Source organism: Zonotrichia albicollis, chromosome 3 (assembly GCF_047830755.1).
Source record: "Zonotrichia albicollis isolate bZonAlb1 chromosome 3, bZonAlb1.hap1, whole genome shotgun sequence".
Classification (NCBI taxonomy): Eukaryota; Metazoa; Chordata; class Aves; order Passeriformes; family Passerellidae; genus Zonotrichia; species Zonotrichia albicollis.
The window spans coordinates 69,651,197-69,673,234 of NC_133821.1; the positions used below are offsets into that span (position 1 = coordinate 69,651,197).

General features: G+C 39.3%; 1 long non-coding RNA gene across 1 annotated transcript in view; it reads left to right on the forward strand.

Annotated features, from left to right (window-relative positions):
• LOC141728560 (uncharacterized) overlaps positions 1-22,038 on the forward strand; it is a 43,560-nt gene that overhangs the window by 15,829 nt on the left and 5,693 nt on the right. The window contains exon 2 of the long non-coding RNA XR_012579630.1: positions 16,402-16,675. This is a non-coding gene — a long non-coding RNA (uncharacterized LOC141728560). The remainder of the gene's footprint in view (positions 1-16,401; positions 16,676-22,038) is intronic.

Here is a 22,038-nt window from a genome sequence, read left to right on the forward strand (position 1 = left end):
TGAAAGCCAGACAGGGATGTAAGGAACATGGGTCTTGAAGCTGGAGGGATTCTCTCATGTTTCTCTCTGATTACATGATATACAGATGATTAAAATGTAGAAGCTGTTATACAGCCCAACAAAAAAAGTCTGTATTGGAAGGAAACTAAAGGAAATGAAAGAAAAAGAGGATCAGTTTAAACGGCTAACTGAATAAATATAAATATTGTATTTATAGAATAGAATAACTGCAGTTAGACCTTCAACTTTAGCTCTCAGAAGATGAGAGAAGTTGAAATGCTACATCATGCCAGGCTTGCTTGGACACCTTTGCTGTTTGGGACAGCTACAGAGGAGCAGCTGCATTCTTACCCTGAAAAGCAGGGCAGCCACATGCTCTCTGTGAGATGTTGTGCAATACTCTGACAGCAAACTTTGGGAGCCCATTCGAGTTATGGGCCCACATTTTGTCATCCTGGTTCACAGGCTATAAATAAACATGTAACTGATCCTTCTTCACAGAACAAACTAGATGCCTTCTGGTGTCAGCTTGAAGTTAGGAATTAGTTTCTCATTTTCTTTGCAAATACTCAAGACTACTTGACCAAATTCAGTTAGTAACGGAAATGCCATTTATTTCCTTACTAGGGAAATAATAAATGAATAATGGAGCTAAATAATGATTTCACAGGCTCTTTTACAATACATTTCTAATATTTATCTTTGCTTATTCATGAATTCAAGATGTTAATTCCTATTCAGTTGTGGCTTTTCAAATCTTAGTACTTTTTTGTTGTGCTTAACTTCATGCAAGGCATTTTCTTCAAGAGCATTGGACTTTGGCACAGTCTAAAGTAGTTGGAAACAGATCTCCTTCCAGGAACACAAGAGAAAATCCAGCTGGTTTAAGTGGAGACCACTGGTGGTACGCTTCATGTTGTTGATGTCCAGTGATATTTAGTGATGTTCAGAGTAAAGAGAAGTACTAAATACCTACTGCATGTAGTAGGAAAAAGAATTAGGAAGAGCAAATGTATAAAATTTAAATGCACTGAAGTTGAAACCCATGTATTTTTATATGTAAAGGATGTTTGTCCTTGGAACAAATTCCCTGAGGAAATAAAACCTGCACCATGTCTTTGCATCTTTCTAAACAAGTGTCAATGCTATAGTGAAAAGCATTATTTTGCTCATGAATTACACCTATATGTAATTCCATTTTTCTTTTGGGGTCATCATCCATCATTTTCCCTTCTAGATTTAAAATCTATAAATCTTGCACATTTGTGATAACATGGATGATAATAACAAAAATAATTTGATGTTTTAGTGAATGGTTAGATTCCTGTGAGAACAAAATATTTAATACTACTGAGGGGTTTGATTTTGTTTCATTTTATTTGAGGTACACTTTTATCTCATTAAACTTGTTTAGTAAAAGAAAAAGGGTGCCTTTTTAACGCTTTTATGTTAGTTACGCAACTAGCATTTCTCCACAACTTTCTGAGTAGGCTGGGCATAATTTAGATTGAAGCGATAATTAATTACTCAGTGTAGAATATACCAAGCAGACTCTTTCTATAGAGGAGAGAAGGTCTTACATCTGGATTTGTACCACAAGGATTTTGAACATTCAGTGCAAGCACAATGAAGTACTGGTGGGAGTTGCAATGTAAAGTGAAGTTCTGGGCCCCCAGAGCTCTGAACAAGCAAGGAATATTCTAAAGAAGATTTCCATGTCAGATCTGAAGATCAGTCACCAACACAATGCTTCTCAGGGGACAAAGCACACATAAAATAGGTATAAAATGGAGTGTTCTTCTCCCTTTACAAGAATACTGGGAGCCTTGTTTCAGGGTATGTGAGAATTTAGTTGTAAGCTTTGAGCAGAATCCACTCCATGCCTTAACAACAACCCTGTTAACCAGCATTATTGCTGCTCTTTCTGTTATAGTGAACAATTACAGCAGGTCTGGAAAGAAAAGTAAGGGAAAACAAACAATCAAGTTTATCAGTCTGTTTTATTTTATCTATTTCAGTATAATTGCTACTACAATGTACATACTCTGAGCAGTATATAAAATGTTTTAATGACCAGGACAGGGAGTTACTAGCTAAAGGACAATTAAGTGGTTACCTGCTAAGTTGCCTGTTACACATTTACATCTGGAGGGAAATTGTACTCTAAAGGCAAGCCTGCAAAGGGCTCCTTGGCAGCACAGGGTGGTGCTCTGCCTAATCTCAAGCATCCTCAGGCCAAAGCATAAAAAGAAACTTTGGCCTTGTAATTCTTTCCATGGCAGTGCCTGCCTGCCTGAGGGCCTGGAGGAATGCGCAGCAGGTGGCACAATGAACAGGGACCATGATGTGTGGTTGGTGTCAGGGCTTTCCAGGGCTCAGTGCTTTACCCTGGCTGCAGGGCAGCAGGATTGGTGGTGTCCCCTCCTGGAGTGAGGTACCTGGAAAAGGTTATCTTTCTTTTTCTGACAAGCAAGGATTAGTTGTTTAATCCTTTCTGAAGATTTCATAGGAGGAGTTGATGGTACTCCTTATGTTTCAGGAATTCCCCAATCTGGAAATATGTGGGAAAGTGCAAGAAACAGGATATTTGCCCTCAGAGCTGTGCTTGTGCAGCTGTGCCTCTTTTTTACATCTGTCACTGCTCAGGTGCCCCCAAAGGCTTTGCACAGTCATGTTCAGAGGCTGTGTGCAGCAGAATCTGCTGCAGGCTTGACAAAACACATATGCAGAGATCCACAATGTCTGATGTTTAGCATGCCAGAAGCTTCTCAGATATTTCAGAATGTGCATTAATCTTTGTGCAGTGCAGTAGTTTGAGGCTGAAATCAAAGTACAACAGAGTGAAGTGACAGTCCTGATGGAGCATTTACACCGAGTGGACAGCTGTGAAGACGAAGAGGAGAAGAGGACAAGTACGTAGAAGTTGATGCCAAAGTATCTCTGTGAAACTTCCCTATCTTGCTCCATAATCTAGTACACACTGTAAAAATTATATGTGGAATAAAGTGGAATATCTAAAGAGGCATTTCAATAAGTACAGTCTTAGAGCTGATAACTATCATGCATCTTATTCCTTCTTTATCTTGTCTGAAGCCACCTAATGGCTTCAGTGCTTCCCACTCTGGGTTCAGTATTTTCTTTTTCAGCCTCAAGAAGATGTTATAACAGCCCATCTAGAGGCTGGGAGAGAAAAATAAATATTTTAATATACTGGCCTAAATAAAGGAAAAGTTTGAGTACAATCAGACATGCTGGCAGACCACCTGAGATAAGAAAGGAAACCTTGGTTTCCAGTATTACTACTAGTAATGGCTTCATTTGAAAGCCTGGAGTTGTGTTAAGAGGAGGCAATTCATATTCCAGGGCAAACAGTAGCCTTGTGTATGCAATAGGCAGATAAAGGATAGAACCAAAGTTGCATAAATATTGTAACCACTGCTAATCTCTTTGGTGGTCATAGTTTTGCTGGGCTTGAATATTTAACACTATTAAAGAACGGCCTACCAGAGCAAATCTCATTTGAGAACCCAGTGAGGCTGTGACTAATTTGCAAATCCCATCGAGCGTCATGAATGAGAAAAATAGCAACCTGCTCAGTCCTGTAAAAGAGGTTCCTGGGCATATCCAACAGCAGATTTTTGGCTGTTTAGAAGTTTTTAAATAAAACATCCAAATAGAATTGGCCAAAAACTGAGAAGGAGGTTAAAAATCTCCCTGACAGGTTCTTCATGACTGTAGCTCTGAAGTGGATCCATGACATCACCTATGAATTTCTCACATCTATGCACAGACCTGAAAGCTGGGCATGTTTAGATCTGAGTTTTTCACTGAATAAAAATGGTAAGTTTGAAGCTTCCATACCCATTCCAAATAAAATTACGAGAGTTTTTGAATGCATTAATTCTGTTTAGCAAATATTTAACCAGGCTTACTAGTTCTGGGCATTGAAAAATCTGAGTTCAAACCAAATCACAAAGTTCCTTCAGAAACCCCAACAAGTAATGGGATCCATTACCTGTTTGTTTTTGAGGGTGTTTTTTCCTCAGCATTCAGCATCTATTTAGTTTACACCAGAAAATTCTTGGTGAAGAAAGCAAAGATGAAAACTCACATGTTTATTTTAAAAAATTAAAATAATCCTTTCAAATGTGCATGATATTAGGGCTTAGGTTCCTGGAAGAACTGTTTGAATACAATACAAATAGGAAAGCAGAACTATTTTTTGTGTCCTAAAGGTTAACTCTTTTTCAAGGGAAAACAAAAGGATGCTATGAAAGCAGGTAGGATTGGTATTGCTGTCCTGGGGGAATGGAATTGGTATTGCTGTGCTGATGCCAGTGATGGAAGAAGTGCCCCTGGATCAGACAAGAAAGTAGGAATAGCTTTTCTCTCTTTCCTGTACTCTGAGGCAGCCAAACTCTCTGTTTTCACAGGCAGGGGATTGCACAGAACTGCCTGTCTTGACTTCCTTAACCAAGTGTCATCTCAGGCTAGGAATCCATACCCTAGGAAGTTCCTTGAGTGCTTCCCTACTTATACTGGGGCTTTGCAGTATCCCAAATCAGCCAAAACCTGCAAGGTACAAGCTGGCCTTGAGTGTTGTACTCCAAATAGCACACAACAGTGTTCTTTCAGAAGGGACATCCTCCCTTCTGTAACTCTGTGTCATTCCTTCTGCTATTAATGGGAGCTGCTAAAGAGGGACGATAAATCTCAGAAAACAGTGACCACAGCGTGACGCATGTCCTTACTTAAGCAGTCAGGCAAATGCACTCTGCTTTTTCTCTCTTCAAGGGCCACAGAACAGCTGAGGGATGTTATTATTTCCCAGGGCAATCAGAAGTGAATCCAAAGGTCCGAAATATATTTTCTTTTCACTCTTTACTTCTTTCACTCCAGTGAATTTTTAGTTCAATGTCTCTAAAATACAGAAAGGAAAAGTACTCCTGCTATTCTTGCTATTACAAATTGCCAGTGATGTGAAGTTGAAGTGTAAGCTGGAAGTCATAAGCATCATGAATTTTCACCCGTCATAAAAGAACACAGTGTTTTTTAAGTTTCAGGGAACAGATGAGAAATTTTCAAAACTTTGTGTTTTTTATCCCACAGGGAGATATTCAGGGGAATGGAAACTCTCAATTGGAACAGCAGTTCAGTACAATATTTTGGGGATCTCTTGGGTCCAAAACTTGATTTCCTAATCAAAATTAGAGAGAAAGTGAAGGATATGGTGAAAAGAGAGAGGGTATGATGAATAGAAACCCCAAAATAGCAAAAAGCAACTGAATCAGAGACAGAGAAAGTAGTTGTCTAAAGAGTCAGCAAAAGTTAGTGTTTACTTTGACAAAAATAAAAATGGTTCCTCCTGGATAAACCTGTAATTGTCGCTTTTAAGCATCTTAAGCATCCAAAACTGCAATGACAAGTCATTTTTGATTGTCTTTTCCTTTACATAATGTTATGAATAGAGTTTCAGAGAATCTTGAATTCATGACAAGAACATTAATGAAAACTTTACAAGTTTCATGGTACAAGAACCAGGAAACTTGTTCTTGTTTCCTGCCCTACTTTATGTGGCAGGTGTTTAATTTTTGAATTAAAAATTTATTGCAGCTTGATAGTCTGCAGTATGGAATTTTTTCCAATATTAAATCCAAATATTTCCTATAAAAAAAAAAAAGCAAAGTGAGCCTTATCAGACACCAGGATGGTCATAATTATGATTGTCAGGATTCTCAAAATTAATTACAATTTCAAGCTGTGACAGAGCCTAAAATAGCAAGAGCTGCTGGTGATCCAAAAATCACTCACAGCATGTCCAAGCTAGTATTTGGCAGAGAGCATATGCAACTTAAAAAAAGAACATAACCCTTTAGGCCCATGCAAGCAATTAAGCTTTTTGTGGAAATGTCAGGCCATAAGTATGAAAAGACCTTTCAATTGTTTATGCACAACTTTCCTCTAATTAGTGAGAACTGATTTTTATTTTTGCCCCTTCGTTTTTCAAATAAGACCAGATGGGCTTAAGTTTGGAGGGCAGCTGTTCTGTTCAAAACAAAATAAAGAAAAAAAGGGAGATGGTTCTTGCCAAGTCAGACTCCATGATTCTTACAGTGAGGGGGTACAAGTAAATGCCAATCAGCTTAGCAGCATTGAGAGATACGTAAGGAACTTAGCCTGAGAGCCCTGCTGACGACGTAAAACAAGAAGACATTTCCAGAAGTGTCTGTCAAACAAAGTATAAAAATAATCAGAGGCTGTTGGCACAAGTTACTGTGACTCTAGCTGATGTTCAAGTGGATGAAATTTAACAGCACTTTGATAACTTTAATTTCATTCTTGCAGTGCTTCTTGCTAATGTTCTAAATGCAGTGTTCAGTGAGGTAAAAATAAACTGTATGACCATGTTTTTTCAGAGCCACCTTAAAAACTAATGGGACTGATTCTTCTTTCATTGTAAAAGCTGTTAATCCCTGCTGTCCTATTTACCTGTGCTTTCTCTGCCACTGTCCACAGCTCTTTCATATGGAAGACAGTGACTTAGTCCTCCTCTGTCTCCATCCAGTTTTCCTGCACCTCTGAGCCTAAAACAACACACTTTAAGTCTTGAGAGTGATGACCCTCACACTGAATAACTACAAAATAGGTCAGTAGAATGCAGAGCAAATGTCACCTACTGAGTAGGCAAAACCACACATGTTGCTCCTGGAATATTGCCTTGGCTTGAATTCTCTAGAAGAATGCTAAGCCAGTCTCCTGACTTTCTAGGCTTCAATATGTAAATTGAGATCAGTATTTATCCAAGCATTGGAGAATGAGGAGCTTGCACTAAATGGTATTTGTTTAAAATCCTTAGGTAAGAGACTAATTCTATAAATGCTATGATATTGAGAATCCATTTATAAGAAGAAATACATAACACAATGTCTGTCAAAAATCTTTATGCAGTTCTGCTAAAAAAGAGCCAAAATGTAGGATCTCATTTACATTTTTTGGTGATTTATCATCAAAAGTTATTGTGTTATTTGGAGTTCTTTCTAGAATTTAGACTAGTTAATTTGTTCATTTTCCCTCTATTTTCCCTTACATCTGTGGCAGGTCTTATCTGTTTGAGTTAAAAGCTTTTTGCAGCAAGGACTATTGCAATGTGCCTGTGGTACCTAATGAGTTAATCATATTTTGGCCTTGTTGGCTCTGCCTTAACACATAGTGCTAAAAATTAATCAATTTAGTGCTTAGATTTACAACTGCAGTTTGATGGAAAGTTAGAGTCCAGGAGACAACTGATATCCTCTTGCACTGGCAGAGCCTGCAGAAAAGTGTTCCTCTCAGTAGGTCAAAGCAAGGAAAAAAATAGTGAGGGAATGTGTGTGGTGGCAGTGCTCCTGCAATACAAAGCTGAGACAGAAGCATACATCTCCACGAAACAAGTAATAAATGAGCGCTAAGAATATCAAATAGATCCTCTTTGCTCCATGTGCTGATAGCAGTCATTTGAACACAGCCTCTAAGTGTTACCTTTTTCTTCAACTCCCACTGAATTTTGTTCCTTGTTCTGATTTCTTTCTCTCACCTGGTGTACCTTTATTTTTTATATATGAGAAAGCTGAATAATAAAAGCAATCCAGGACACATACATCAATATTTTGCTGATGACACAAAAGGAGGGAAACACTGAGTTTTTGTTCATATCACTACTAAAACTGCAAAAAGATGGGATCATTAGGATTCTCCCTATAACTTGGCAGCTGGGGATGGATTATACTTCAAGGCATCTTATGAGACTGGAGTGTCAGGATGATGAACCCTTTAGTCCTGTGACAAGTAAACACAACAATATTCAGCACTCATATTGGCACAGAGGATGACTTGATCTCAGAGGTTATTAATTTGCCCTAAAAATCCAAGGAAATACAAATTCATAACAGTGATAAGAAGCTGGCCAGTTGAAAAAGTAAACTGGTTGTTGTCTTGAATGAAAGAATTGATGGCAGGGCTGTGTTTGATATACCACAGCCAGTGCAATATCATAGAGTAAAAGCATGACTTGTTCTTGTGGCAGATATGGCTGTGAGTGCTGTCTGGAGACTCTCTTCATTCATGCTTACATTTAAAGTATAGGAGGCAGTAGCACAAGCTGGGATCCGTTCTGCCAACTTCATCGCTGGGAGTTTGGATCTGTTCTGGAAAACATGTCTCAAAATTCTTGGCAAGGTGTTAAAGCACTGGCTGTGGAGCATCTTCACTCTGCCTGGTAAGGGTCAAATCTAGGGATGAAAGAGAGTATTCAGTCTGCCTTCCTTCTTGGCTTGTCTGCAGAGCCTTCAAAGGAAGGGTGCACAAACAAAAGTCCATTTCACATGTATTGCTGAGAAACAACTGGATGGCAATGACTTCCACTCCTTCACACCAGTCCAGCCTGAGTCTGACACAGCAAGCCCAAAACAGAAACCTCTGTATCTCATTACCAAAACTCTGAACCATCCAACTCATTTGACTTCTCATTGTATAGACTATAAATAACTTGATTCCAGACATTGCCAGGTGGTGCAACAGAGCAAAGGCCACCACAGAGGAGCGTGTGCTTGAATCAAGGCCTGTATGTATGTGAAAGTTTGCTTTCAATTTGTATGTCCGGTGGTTTACATTGGAGGTCACCTGCCAGAGGTGGTAGTTTGCTGTCTTTTCAATGGATGTTGGCTGTTTTTTGACTAGGGAACTGTGTTTCCCTCAGGCTTCAGAGGGAAAATATGGTACACCATCCCCAGGATTAGGAAAGCCAGAGGGCTAAGCAATAGCATACAAATGCCAAGGAGCTGACTTTGATGTAGTGGTTAAGGCTCCACAGGAATTCCAAGGCCAAATCCCATGGATCCTGCTGCTGGCACGCAGAGGAAGCTTCCCCTCTGGCTTCCTCGCTGCTCTCAACCTCTTTTGCAGAAGCAACACGGGGCAGCAAGGTTGTGGGGCTGCCCTTGGCTCCTGGCCAGCACCTGCATACTGAGCCCTGGGCAGGAGGTGACCAACAGCAAAAGGCTGCCTAAAGCTGCTCCCAGGAGAGCTAACATATTCCTCACCGTGAGCTCTCACTCCCAGGAGAGCAGTGGTGTCACTGCTTAGTGCATTTGTCCATCATCTTCTCACTAGCAGCCTCCACATTCAGCATGTCCTGTGCTCCTGCTATGGCAGCTGCGCCAGTTGATCTACTTTGCCTTGCTCATTACCTTGTCTGTAGTTATGTCTAAGGCAATGGATGCTGGTGGGTGGGATAGCTCCCAAAGCCATCTTTCCTATTTACAAGACCTGCAATCTTTCCAAGGCACTTTTCTTTGCAATTTCTTTCATAGCAAGCTTACATCAAATTTGCCGTTGGGGGTTTCGATATTCTGTGCTATCAGTGTGCAACAGAATGGCTTAGGAGACTGCTTTCTTTGTTGTAATCAAGAAGAATTAAATTTTATTTTGTATTATATTCATACAGCAATGGAAACAAATGTTGTGGTACTGGTTTGGATCATTTACCTGAAAAACACATCATTCCTATGGGAGCTACCTAGGTGCCCAATAAAGACAGAGGGATTCAGGTACCCAGTTGGTAATGGCTAAATTATACCAATGGTCAACAGTGTGTCTGCCTTCTGTACCAGTAGTAAAGTACCTAGAGGACATGACTAAGATTAGATGATGAGAAAAAAATCATACAGACAATTAATACAGATGCACCTAAAGTATTGCAGTATTAGCAGAACAAGTCTTGCTCAGGAAGGCTTCTAACAATTACGAACAATTCTTTAGAAAAGAGCCACAGTTTACATGTGCAGTCAGTTGCTTTCTAATTGCTACAGCAGGCTACCACTGGGAAGAACAAAGGAAATATTTAGCACATCGTAAATTCTTCTGCAGCCCTGCCGAGTGGCTGGAGTTCAGATTACAAGTTTATAACCAACATTTGAGAGCAATTTCTCCTCCACTTTGAGAAAGTGGGTGGGGAAGCTGTTCGACACTTTCTTCAAATGCCTGAAGTAATGTGTGCCTGAAAGAAATGCGGGTTCAAAATTCTCTTCCACTTGTCTTTTGATTCAGGCTTGTAATATACTGTTATATATTTAAATGCTAAAAAGAACCCCTTTGCTAAAAACCAGATGAATTTGCCATTGTTGTTCCTGTTGCTATAACTATTATCTTCCAACTTTAGTACTATTGTGGGTGATTTGCTGGAATCTTGCTGATCAGTATTTGCTCCCTTAAACGCTTGGAGTCTTGCAAATGGTGCAGGGGGATGTGTGCTGGTAACTGGAGAGGAGGTATTAGACTCCTCGAGTCGGTACTTAATCATGTCCATGTCTTGTGAATGAGGTGTTGAGGCTCTGACAATTGTAAAGATTTCATGATCTAGCAGAAAATAAGCTGGTGCCGCGGCCAAGACAACACCCCCCTTCATTTGAATGCTAGGTGAATTCAGATGTTGCTTAAGTTTCTCCTGGCTTCGCGGGGATAGAATATTCTCCATTTAATATTAATAAAGAGAAATATTACTGTCTACTCAGCAGCTGCCAGTAACGTAGAAGAGGTGTAAGCAAGGGAATCTGCTGTGTTACTCAGTTTGGAGGAGTTTCAGTGTTAACCCACTTCAGTTCAGTTTTCTGAACTTCTCTTTAAAGAAAAAATTGTCTTAGAATTTATGTTAGATGTTTGTCTACATAATCTACTTTGATATGCTAGCTTTTTTTTTTTTTTTTTTTTGGTGGGGTTAGTCAATAATGCAGTATGTCAGCCAGCATTACAACCCATGCATATTTGCTTCCTGCCTCCCCAGTTGATTTAAAAATGCAGCACACTTGGAGCTGAAAAATTCAGACACCCACATGTCTGTAGTCAAATTAGAAAAGAAAATTTAAAAAATGAGGGATTAAGTGCAGCACTCGAAAAAGACTTTTTAGTGTACAGGTAGTATATTTACACGTAATGTAATTTTACATTGCTGGCCTGACAAAAAGTTCAGTAAACATTCCTGTATTCTATCTTACAATTTCATGGTGATACATCAGAGACACTGTCAGGATGTCATTGAAAGCAGAAAACCGCAAAAAAACAAAGCAAAAAAAAACTTCATTGGAAGTCCTCCACCAACCTCTAAGTACATAACTCTGAAATTATACTGTATTTATGAAGCCCACTCTCAGTCACAACTTTCTGGGGATGTATTCCTGTGTGAATGAGAGCAGTTGACAGTCTAATCACACTCAATTCTATAGAAGATACAGAAAAAGAAATAAAAGCCACTGGTTTAGTATGGTCTGGCACTATTACTGTTACTCCATGACAATTAAGTAAAATTAGGTAAACTTTTAAAAATAGTTTAGTGGCAGGAGATACAGCAAAGTTGGTGTCATTAAAGAAAAAATCCCAGTGCTTGGCCATTGTGGGGAGACTTAAAAGCTTGAAGCAGCAATACGATGGAATGGCTGAGGTGCTCTGTGGAAGTCTGTTTCTATTTATGTCTTTCTATCATCAGCTTTGCACTCTCCACCCCCACACACATTACTTCTCTTCCACTGAATAAATAGAATATTTCACCCATGAATAACAATCTTCTTTCACTAACCTAAAAGTGCCACACAATGCCTTCACACCTGCAGCATTTACAAACTGCAGGTCCTATGGGCATGAAAGGAACTTAATAAGCACTTCACAGCTGAGATGGCTGCAGGTTAGAAGCAAAATGTTTGGTGAAACCTGAATTTTATCATTGCAAACCATGTAATTTTGGCAGCCTTTTGCTCCTACAGCCCATGGTCACAGCAAAACTATTTCCGTGACAGTAAAGCTATCTAGAGGGCATATTGTAAATGCATTTACTTTTATATTTTGTTGCCAGTTTGGTAATCCCTGTTTAAAAGAAATTGCGGAAGTGATTTTAAAGGTTAAAGAAATATGCAGACTACAGGACTGGACATGGAGGTGCTGCCCCCACCTTCTGCTGCTAAATGAAATGACAGATGGGTGAGACCTTATATCATGAACATAAATGGTACTTCAACAATTGATGTTATTGCCACTCTTTTTTCCATTCATGCTTCATCAGAACTTTTTTCTCTCCTTTCCTGTCTCTCCTCACTATTTACTTGTTTTGAAGTACTTGAGTCTCCAGTGGGAGACCTAAGCCTGCGAGCACTTGATGTATGCGGAATAATGGGGTTTTACTATGTGTTAACATTATGGTATCTACTTGCCTGAGTAAGGCAAGCAAGTTCAGCCTGTGCTGATGACCTGCTTTTGCTCGTCTTGTCTGTTCTAGCATTTCTACCTGAATTTAATGTAAAGCAAAGTGTGAGTCTCATGGCTCCTTTTATTACTTTCAAGGGGTAACACAGGACAGCAGCAGAGCCACTCAAAGACTCTGAGATATCTTGGTTTCATCTTCTCAGATGACCCTAAATTTCTTCTTAGTCTATTCCAGGTTTTGTAGCTGTGGCCATGTTTTGCAGCGTTGTAAGGAGTATGGGTGAGGGGCAGGGAGCCTTAGAGAGGAAAATAGGGGTCTGGATTAAGAGATGTTAATCACTCTTGAGGGCTCTGTGTCTGTGTTGATCATCTCTCATTAGACAGAAATTGATGCCCAACAGATTAAAACTGAACAGGGAAAATGTGCAAATAACAAGGGTGGCTCTTCAAGTGTGTGAATGTATGCAGGGGCACACAAAATGGGTAATACATATAATAAGTAATTGATAGAATAGATATCCTTAAGCGTTTGGATTTATATCCATAGCCACACAATATTTAAGTCTGCGTAAAATGTACATTTCTTTTGGAAAATAATTGTGTACTTGTGCTTTCTGGCACACTCTGCTAGCTAACTCTTGTGGGCACCAGCAGCCCTGGAGCTTTTCCTCTGAGGAGATGTGGTGCAACGCCAGTATGAGACATAAACCAGTCAATTTATGCAAAGAGATGAAGCACAGCTCCAAGAGTTGCAAAAGTTGTGCAGGAAGAGAGTTTATCTCCTCTGGGCTCTAGCAGAGCTTGCAAAGGTACATGTGCTGATGAGAGTCTGGGAAAGTCTTGCAGCTGGTTAGTGCGTCAGATGTTTTCATGTCACACGGGACTTTCTGAAGCCCTGGATCTTAAGTGATCATGTAACTTTCAGAAACTTGAAGTCACCATTGTCTGCATGTCAGCTCACTTTTGCTGTTGCCGTTGCTCCAAAACAAAGCTCATATTAAATGCTTTGAGTCTTGGCATAACACAGATCCCCCAAACCACATTTATCCCATGACCAGTGATGAGTGTGCAGTTCTATTGTTAGAAGCAAACCACTTCAAAGCACCAAAACATATGTTTTACACATATTTTCAACCATTTTCTTTGTGAACAGCAAAATATTTTTTTAAACTTTTTTTTTCCAAAGTTTTTAAGATCTCCACATCATGATCTTGGTTGGTTTTTCTCTTAGACATGAGTATCTTTTAGACAAGTAAGTGTGTTTTGACATTAGTTCTTTTTCTTGCCAGGCCTAGAAGTTCTGGGTGCAATGTGCTCCCTGAATTAGTTATGATGTCACTAACACCTAAAACCAGGCATTTTTCTGTCCTGATTTAGGTGTTAATGACATCATCATTTGCTACAGTGGAAACAAACACCTAAAATTTAAGCCTGGGTATGTAAATGGAGGAGTAGCTGGTTTTTGAAATACTTTGCTTTAAAATGTAGTATTTAGTCTAGACATAGATTCTGTTAATGATTTGGGATCACAAATGTTCCATGTACAGGAGAATTGCTGCTAACCTTTAAGAGAAAAGAAAAAATATTTGAGGTTATAAAATGTTTTTACATACCTGAAAACAAGAACTGCTTCTCAAATAAATAGGAGCATAGTTAACTGACTCATAGGGCAGAGTAATCTGATCTGCTTTATTAAACTTTATCAGGGAAATATGAATCAAAATCACCTGAAAATCTTTAAAATTTTAACTGTGACCTCTGAAACAAATGGAGTTATGGCAAGAGAAAAAGCATGAAAAAAGACTAATTGGGTTCTATGCCAAAAAAGTTATGTTTCCAAAATGCTCAGGTAAAGTTTAACCCAATCTTCCACTTGATCTGTGTTACCACAGTAGCTTTGGAAATATCTTACACTAATTTTAAAATGCATCATATTAACAATGATGCAACCTGTCAAATTTGTGCAGAAAAGTAAAGCTATGTGTTTGCATAGTTTTTAACAGATTTTTTAACAAAAATACTTCCGTCATTTTGAGTTCATGTGTGTGCTAGGCACAATCCAGTACTGATCCCAATAAAAATCCCAAAACAACTAGATGATGCCAGTTCAAGGGAAGACCATCTCTGCAGCACTTGTTGCCAAAGGAGCAAGTAGCCCATCAGGATTCTAGAATGGAAAAGCAGCTGGTTTCATCAGGGAAAGCAAAACTGCAGGCCCCAAACACTATTCCTTCTCAGATGACCTAAATAGGATTATGGTGGTTTAACTGCAAAAATCTGGGCTTTCATTTCATGTGACAGGGCTATTATGTCTACTTTGATCACAGATTTCTAAAAGTGTTTTTAAGGAGATTAAAGGCAATTCCATAATTTACAGTAGAACACACAGTGAGCTGGGTACTGTCCTCACATGGATGCTGCTTTTGCCTATCTCTTGGTTACTCTGCTGAGTCTGCTAACTTATCCAAGATGAGTTTAATGTAATATACATACACAAACCTCTCTCAGGATAGAAGCCAGCAACCTGATGTATAAAGAGTCAGGAAGTGGTAAACAGGAGTTAAAATCCTCTGAGATATAGCCAGGAAGTGAACCTTGGTCACACATCTCTTTGGTCAGAGCTCAGACCACAGTATTACAGTATTAAGGGAGCATAAGAGTGGTTGGAATCCTCCCCCAGCTATTCTAAAGAACTTCAGAAAGTGCTACTATGTTTTATGGTTACTGCTCCTTACTGCCGTGTTTCAGGGGTGACTTTGTGCAATGTATTTTAATGAGCCCCTCAAGGAATTTAGCAGAGTTCCTGGATGCCAGGCAGGCTGAAGTGTGAAGGTGGAAGTGAGCAGCTTAGCTTTGTTTACTAAAAATGAGACATTTTCTGCTTTTAGACAGAACAGTTTTCAAGTTGCTAAAGCATCTTTCAAGTTGCCAGCTATGATGCCTCAAGGAGTAACTCAGGGAGTTTTCAGTACCCCATCATTGTATGCAGCTCTCTGCATTTTTGCCTAAGTCTCTGTTTAAGTCTCCAATCCATTATGTGGGTAAGCACAGATTGAGAAAACGCCACTGGTTGAACATAAACCTCTTTTTAGTAGTGCTTATTTTACCTTGGTGCAAAGTGACACCTACTGTCCCTCTACATTTGTATTATTATCTGGAATTTATTTGTAATGGGTTTGTTGTTTTGTCTAACAGTAGAGCCTAAAATTGTGCAGAAGCATCTTGAAAATAAAAAATAAAGACAAGACCATCTCAAAAACATCTGTGTACATTAGCCATTAGTATTACTATTGTTCTTGGATATCCTCACAGCAACTGCATGCCTTAAAGGTTCTGGAAATTGATTGATTGTTCCCAAACTACTACATAGTTTTAGTTGATTAACCACATATATTTTTTTGCCAATATGTCTGGCTACCTTTTAGAAGTTACTGCATTGCTGGCCATATTACAGAAACAGATTTTTTAGGGATTGGAATCAGATTTGGCAGTAAAGGGTTCAGTTGCAAATTCATAGGTGATCTTAAAATTTCATTTGACATAACAGAAAACTCTTTGCAATGGAAAAATAAGAGCCTGGATTCTATTTAAAATGACATCTCAACTTGCAATTTTTTTTGTAAGCTTTAGCATAATCTCTTTCAGGGACAGTGCTTACTGAAATTTTTGGTATTTTTCCTGATCATTTGAGATCATCTTCCTAGGAACAATGTAACATTCTGTCTTTTGAAAAGCAGAAAAAAAATCTGTTAAAAACATCTTCTTATTAAAGGGTCTTTTGTCCTTTTCTTTGGCTTTTTCAGTTTTTAACGAGTTGTTTATGTATCTCAATGGTTTGAAAAGACAGACGTATTTTATGTAATCTTCCATGTAAACTTTTTTCATTTTACTTATAAACTACTTTACCATATTTTAAGATGCAGTTATGCTTTCATGGAAAAGTCACGAAAAAAAAAAATGTGAGCAGTCCTTTGTTGCCCACCATGAACTTCCAGATAAAGTGTGTATAAATTGCAGTAAGTAATAAAATCCCAACTTATAAATAAGCCACAATTTTATTGTAGAAATAGCAATTAAAACTGTGTTCTGTTTTATTTTTACTCTAGGACTGTAATATATGAGTTTCATTTGGGTAACAGTTAAATAGTTAACAGCGCGCTCTCTGTTTTGCTCCAGGGGCAGCTCTGTGTCTGAAGCTGGAGACCTCAGACTGCCCAGAGATACGATGATGATGAACGGCCTCCTTGTAGGGAAGGGCTTCCAGAGCCTACCAGGAACGGCTGCAGCCCAGGCACTGCAAACTTGTAAGGAACAATGAAAGACAGAGATGCCAAAACTGTCAACCTGGTAACAGATTAAATAATTTAGGCCAGATGCCAGGCCGTAGATCATGGATTTCTTCTTCCTGAAGCAGAGCTTGACCAAAATGGTGCCCCATGTTTTCATCTTTGTAAGTCTTTCCTCAATTTACCATCAGATATGCTTTTAACTCTTACAGTTCTGACGTGGTGTGCGTGGTGTGGGCACAGAGCCTTAACTGCATTTGGAGCCTTAGTCTGAAAGCAAACAAAAGACAAAACCATTGGTTTGGTGGTTTGAACAGATGTGAAAATGTGTGCTTCGTCTGTTGATTTGGAGCACCAATAAATTTGACAGCTGTTTGATCTGTGTCAGAGATCCCAAATGTGACTTGAAAATCACCAGTGTTACTTGGCATTTCTTCTCTGAAACAAGCATTTCATACCAGAGAAGGATCTGTGCTGTTTTGACTTGAAATGGAAGTGGAATCCATAAATATCCTAAGTATATGCTTAAAAAACTCCATGTATACCTACTCCTGGTTGGGAAAAATCAAAGTCTGGTGTCTGTAAAGCTCCCAAAGCAAAACACAGAGCAAACCAAGGAATACAACGTTGTTGTTTGTATTCTCCCTGGTGGCTGTGGTTAGAGGTTGTGAGTTGTTTCCAATTTTGCTGACTCTTCCTCTGTGCAAATCCTGCTCTATCTGCATTATTTTTTTTTTTTCAATTGGAAGTAGTGAAATCAATCAGCCATAACTGACAGGATTCTGTCTGTATTGGGCTCAGTTTTGATTTCATCATCATCCTCTAGGCCTGGATGGGAAGGGAAGGGAAGGGAAGGGAAGGGAAGGGAAGGGAAGGGAAGGGAAGGGAAGGGAAGGGAAGGGAAGGGAAGGGAAGGGAAGGGAAGGGAAGGGAAGGGAAGGGAAGGGAAGGAGCAGTTTCAATTATCTAATTAGGGGCTTAATTTATCCTAGTGTTATTTTTATTTAATTTAAGCTCATATAATTTGCTGGAAACTCTTTACAATTATCCCACTGTGTTGATTTCAATACAGTCGTATGAAAGGGCTGAATTTTGTACAGTACTCTATAGTATCCAGTACACAAAAGCAGAACAAATCTGAAAACAACAATTTATAGAAGCATTCTTCTTTATTTAGCAAAATTGTTTTCAGTTAGAACAACTCTCTTCTGGTTATGCTTTTTGGAAGTAATTCTAAATTTTTAAACCATCACCTAGCCATAAGGAAACTGTTGAGAAAAAGAGCCAGGCAATGGACTATACTATAGAGAGATAAATTCTAAAATACCCATCACATTAAAAGTATCTAATGAAAACATCACATAATATGGAGTCAAAAGATCTCTTCAATTCTCTGGCACATGAATTAAAAGATATATTGGTATGCTATAAAATGCTACATGAAATACCTTGCACGGTTCTGTTCTTTAAACACATAAAGATATTTTATAGTTCAAAGCATTCTGACTACATACGACATTTCAAATAGATACTATTAAGTTAGCAAAGTGCTATTGTTTTAATGTGCACTTACTTCACATTAAAACTTTTTTTTGTTGAGATGCAAAGATGAGATTCTGCTTTTGACTCTTCAATTTTTCCATGTTCCATTACTGTAGCTTAAGAAGAAGGTCTTAGTTTTCTGTGTTCTAGTGATAATGAAAACTGCTTATGAAATTTCAAGTAAAATAAAATAAAACATAGCAGTTGTGGTCTTTTCTTTATTTCTACTGTAATTGTGAGAAACGGACAAATTTAATAAAAGCAGTTCTGCAGAAAAGCAGTTTGCAGCTTCATGATGAAATTTTCAGTTTTCTTCACTATAGTTTAAAGTTCTTGTAAAAAGAAAAATGTCTGTTTAGTACTAAAATATGACTTCAATTAAGTTTTCCCTGGGGCTAATCTTGGATGTCCAATATGGATCTGGGGGAGGGAACCCCACCTGGAAGAAACTGGGCAAGCTTTCCTAGCACAGACTGGAACTCTGGAATATAGCAAGGCCACACATTATGTTCACATCCCTTAACTGACACTTAATTCCATAGGGCTATGATAGAGAAGAAAAGCAGAAATACACCTTCTTTTACTGGTCATGCCTTCAGAGACATGAGATGGTAGCAAGTTTCTCAGTTTCTAATCTTAATCTGACTGCCCAAATGTGACCCCACTCTTGTCCCCAAGCCACACAGTCATGACAGTGATGCATGGTGCCTGAAATGGGAATCTCTGCCACAGCCTTCAGCCTGTAATGAGAGGATAAACTGTGGACATGATGCAGAACTGGAAGTGGTAACCATCTTTCTATTTGTTCATCCATCATTATGGAAATATCTGAACTATTTTGACTTCCTTAGAAGAAAATATTAATTGATTGGTTGCTTGTTTAATGTCTTAGTGACAGAGTCAAAATTTGGGATTGGGGATTCTTTTTGTGGTGGTGGGGTTGTTGCCTGGAGAGGAGATCTGAGGAAAAAACCTGAAAAAGCATCAAACCACAGCTTCCAGAAGATTTGAGGCCAAAATTAGGAGGGACATTGCAATAAAAATGAGAATTATGCTGCAAAACAGTGAATCCATTATTCTTCTTAAACACAGAAGATTCAGTAAAAATGCCTAGAGACCACTAGAGCTGTAAAATTCTATCAGGATATGTTATTGACTCAGGACATGTTACTGTATCAGGATATGTTATTGACTGCTATACTTGGTCACATGCTAATCAGACTATGGGTGTTTTAAAGCCCATTTATAGTTTAATTTATGACAAATTGCAGTACTTGTATGGTATTTTAAGGTGTCACAGACAGTTTGGATGTATTCCAAAAAGCAAGCAATGTTTCTTCTTTCTCTAAGAATCAAGCAATGCACTTTTCTTCCCTTGATGAAAGATCCTGGCTCAACAGACTGAGCTGCCTCACAAAATATATATATGTCTGAAATACAAGAAGCTCGCACTGACAAAGAAAAAGCCAAAAATAAAATAAAGGCAGCTAGCTTGATGACAAGCTGGCATGTTCAAATTTGAGGCTCAAATTCAATGTGAATCACAACCATGTGAATCTTACTCTGTTTCAGAATTGAAGCAGAACTCAGATCCTGCAAACAGAACTATGTGGCCTTGATTTACACATGTGTGTGGAGACTTGCTCCAGTCCATGGGGTCACTTGCTCATGTGCAGAGCTACATGTGGACTGGATTATCTAGGTAATGCCATGGAAAAGATTTCTGATTTTTTTTTTCCCCTTCTGGTGACTTACCATTGTGATACTTCCTTCTTTTGGAAAGGGTACCAACAGGAAGGACTGTTAGATATCGTTAAAAAACAGTTCCTGTGAAAATAGAAGCTGAATAGATTTTTAAGCAATACTACAAGAACTGTATTTACAGCCCTTTAAAAGTGCCTGATTGTTTCTAAAGATGTGAGAGAAGGTTGTCAGTAGGAACAGGTCATCCATAGTTTCCATGTCTGACTGCACTGGGAGCTGGGGGGAGTAGGCAAGGAGAGGGAGAGGTAGAAACAGATTGTAATAATAAAGCCGCACAATAGCATTACACATAGAATTGAACATCATTAAATAAAGATTGCCCAAATTCCTACCTGCAAATGCTTAATCTGGTGTTTGTTACACTTCCAAGTGTGAAAGAAAAGCCACAAACATTTATCATGATTGTCAGTAAGGGCCCCTTCCACACCTCTCCCATACTCTCCACTCCTTTCTCTGCATTTCAGAGCTGTCAACATGCATGCTTGCTCAGGCCTCCATTAGTGTGTTACAGGATTGTTTTACATGGACTGCCTAAGAGGAAACTGCTTGATTTGAGTAGGGAGGGAAGGGCTTTTAGGAGCTGGGAGCAGTCTGAGCTCTGACAGCATCCATGACATCTTCCCTGAGCTCATTCCCAGTGAATTCCCTCAGCACACACTGAGCCCTTCACTGCAGCAACCTCCACCAGGCACTGCCGCCCCAGGGAATGCCACACTTCAGCAGTGAGGAGTGTGCTGGAGTAGTCCTGAGCTCCTGAAGTTACTCTGCACTGAATTCAAAGATCCATTTTTCTCCAAACTGAGAAATGTGAGGTCTCTTACCTCTTAAAAAAAATTAGCAAAAAAAGTGCTAATTTTTTATATGACTATTCCATGTTCATGTCTTCCTATCACAGTCTTTGCTCTTTTTTCTTGGGATTCAGTCCCTTTTCACTGTCTTATTTTATCCCTCTTACAGGTTATCGAGGCTTGTTCAGTGACCATTCCTATGTTTTCCTACATTTTATCATATACTTAAATATATAGTACGGTTCTCTCAGAGTCCATCAGCAGGGGGAGTGCTTTAGGAATAAAATTATTAATCCTCATTATTTTTAACCCTAATTGCAGGCATTTGTGCAAAGAAAGAGCCTTTTGGACATCTGAAAATTATGCACTAGTGAAGGTAGGTTTTTATACCATATGAACACAGTGGTGAGACTAACTCTGGAGGCAAAGGGGAGGCATGTGGAAAGGATTTTAGGAGCAAGCAGGGATGATGAGGACTCATTCAAATCTTGTCTCACTGAAAGGAAGTGCAAAAGAAACCCAGAAGTGAAAGTGCATTTGTCTTCTCCATTATTTCTGGGGAGCAAGTTTCCCCAGTTTCCCATCTCTCTCCTGAGTGGCAGCCATGAGGAGCTGTGGTGTGTCCAGGTGACCCACACTCTGGCCCACAGCTGGAGGTCCCCATGGTGCCAGGCATTAGCCCAGAACCTCCAGGGTCACCCTGCCCCATCCTGCTGTGCATGCCCTCATGGGGGGCCCTGCAGCCACACAACCCTGGCCTAAACCAGGTCTCCAGCATAGCAATGCTCGGCCCAGCACTTGGTGAGTGAAGGAGCTTCTGCCAGCAGCACCATGTGCTGGGGGATATAGTGTTGCCATAAAACCTCCTACATAAATCCCACAAATCTTTAGGGGGCCTTCTAGTTTATCCTGAGCCATTGCAGTGCAGTGCCAATATGATGGCATCTCCTACTTATGTGTTTCAGTTTCCAGCTCCATCAGTTCAATGAAAATGCAATGTGGGTGCTACTTTGAGACTGAATTCTTTGTAGCACCTATGAATGAAGGAAGGAGGTAATTAATGCTTAACCAGGTTGGGGTTTTTGTGATGGAGCTAGGAGAGGAAGCGTGTGGTTGGGATTATAAAGGGCTAATGACATGACAGCCTTCAGACACTGCCAAACTGAACTCCATTCACAGCTAGGCATGAAGTGATTTATTTTATTTTAACCACAAGGAATCTATGGATCCAATCAGTTTTTAATTATGAATAGATGATTTCACTTGCTATTTGCCACTCCTGGTATTAAATTTGTGCTGCTTCGCTGCCACTGACTTTGTTTGACAGTTGCATAAATAAAAAGTGCATCTTCATCCCCCTGTGTGCTTTGTGTCACCACCACACAATAGCAGGCCCTGTCCACATTTTGAAGGAGGTGTAATGCAAAAATTGG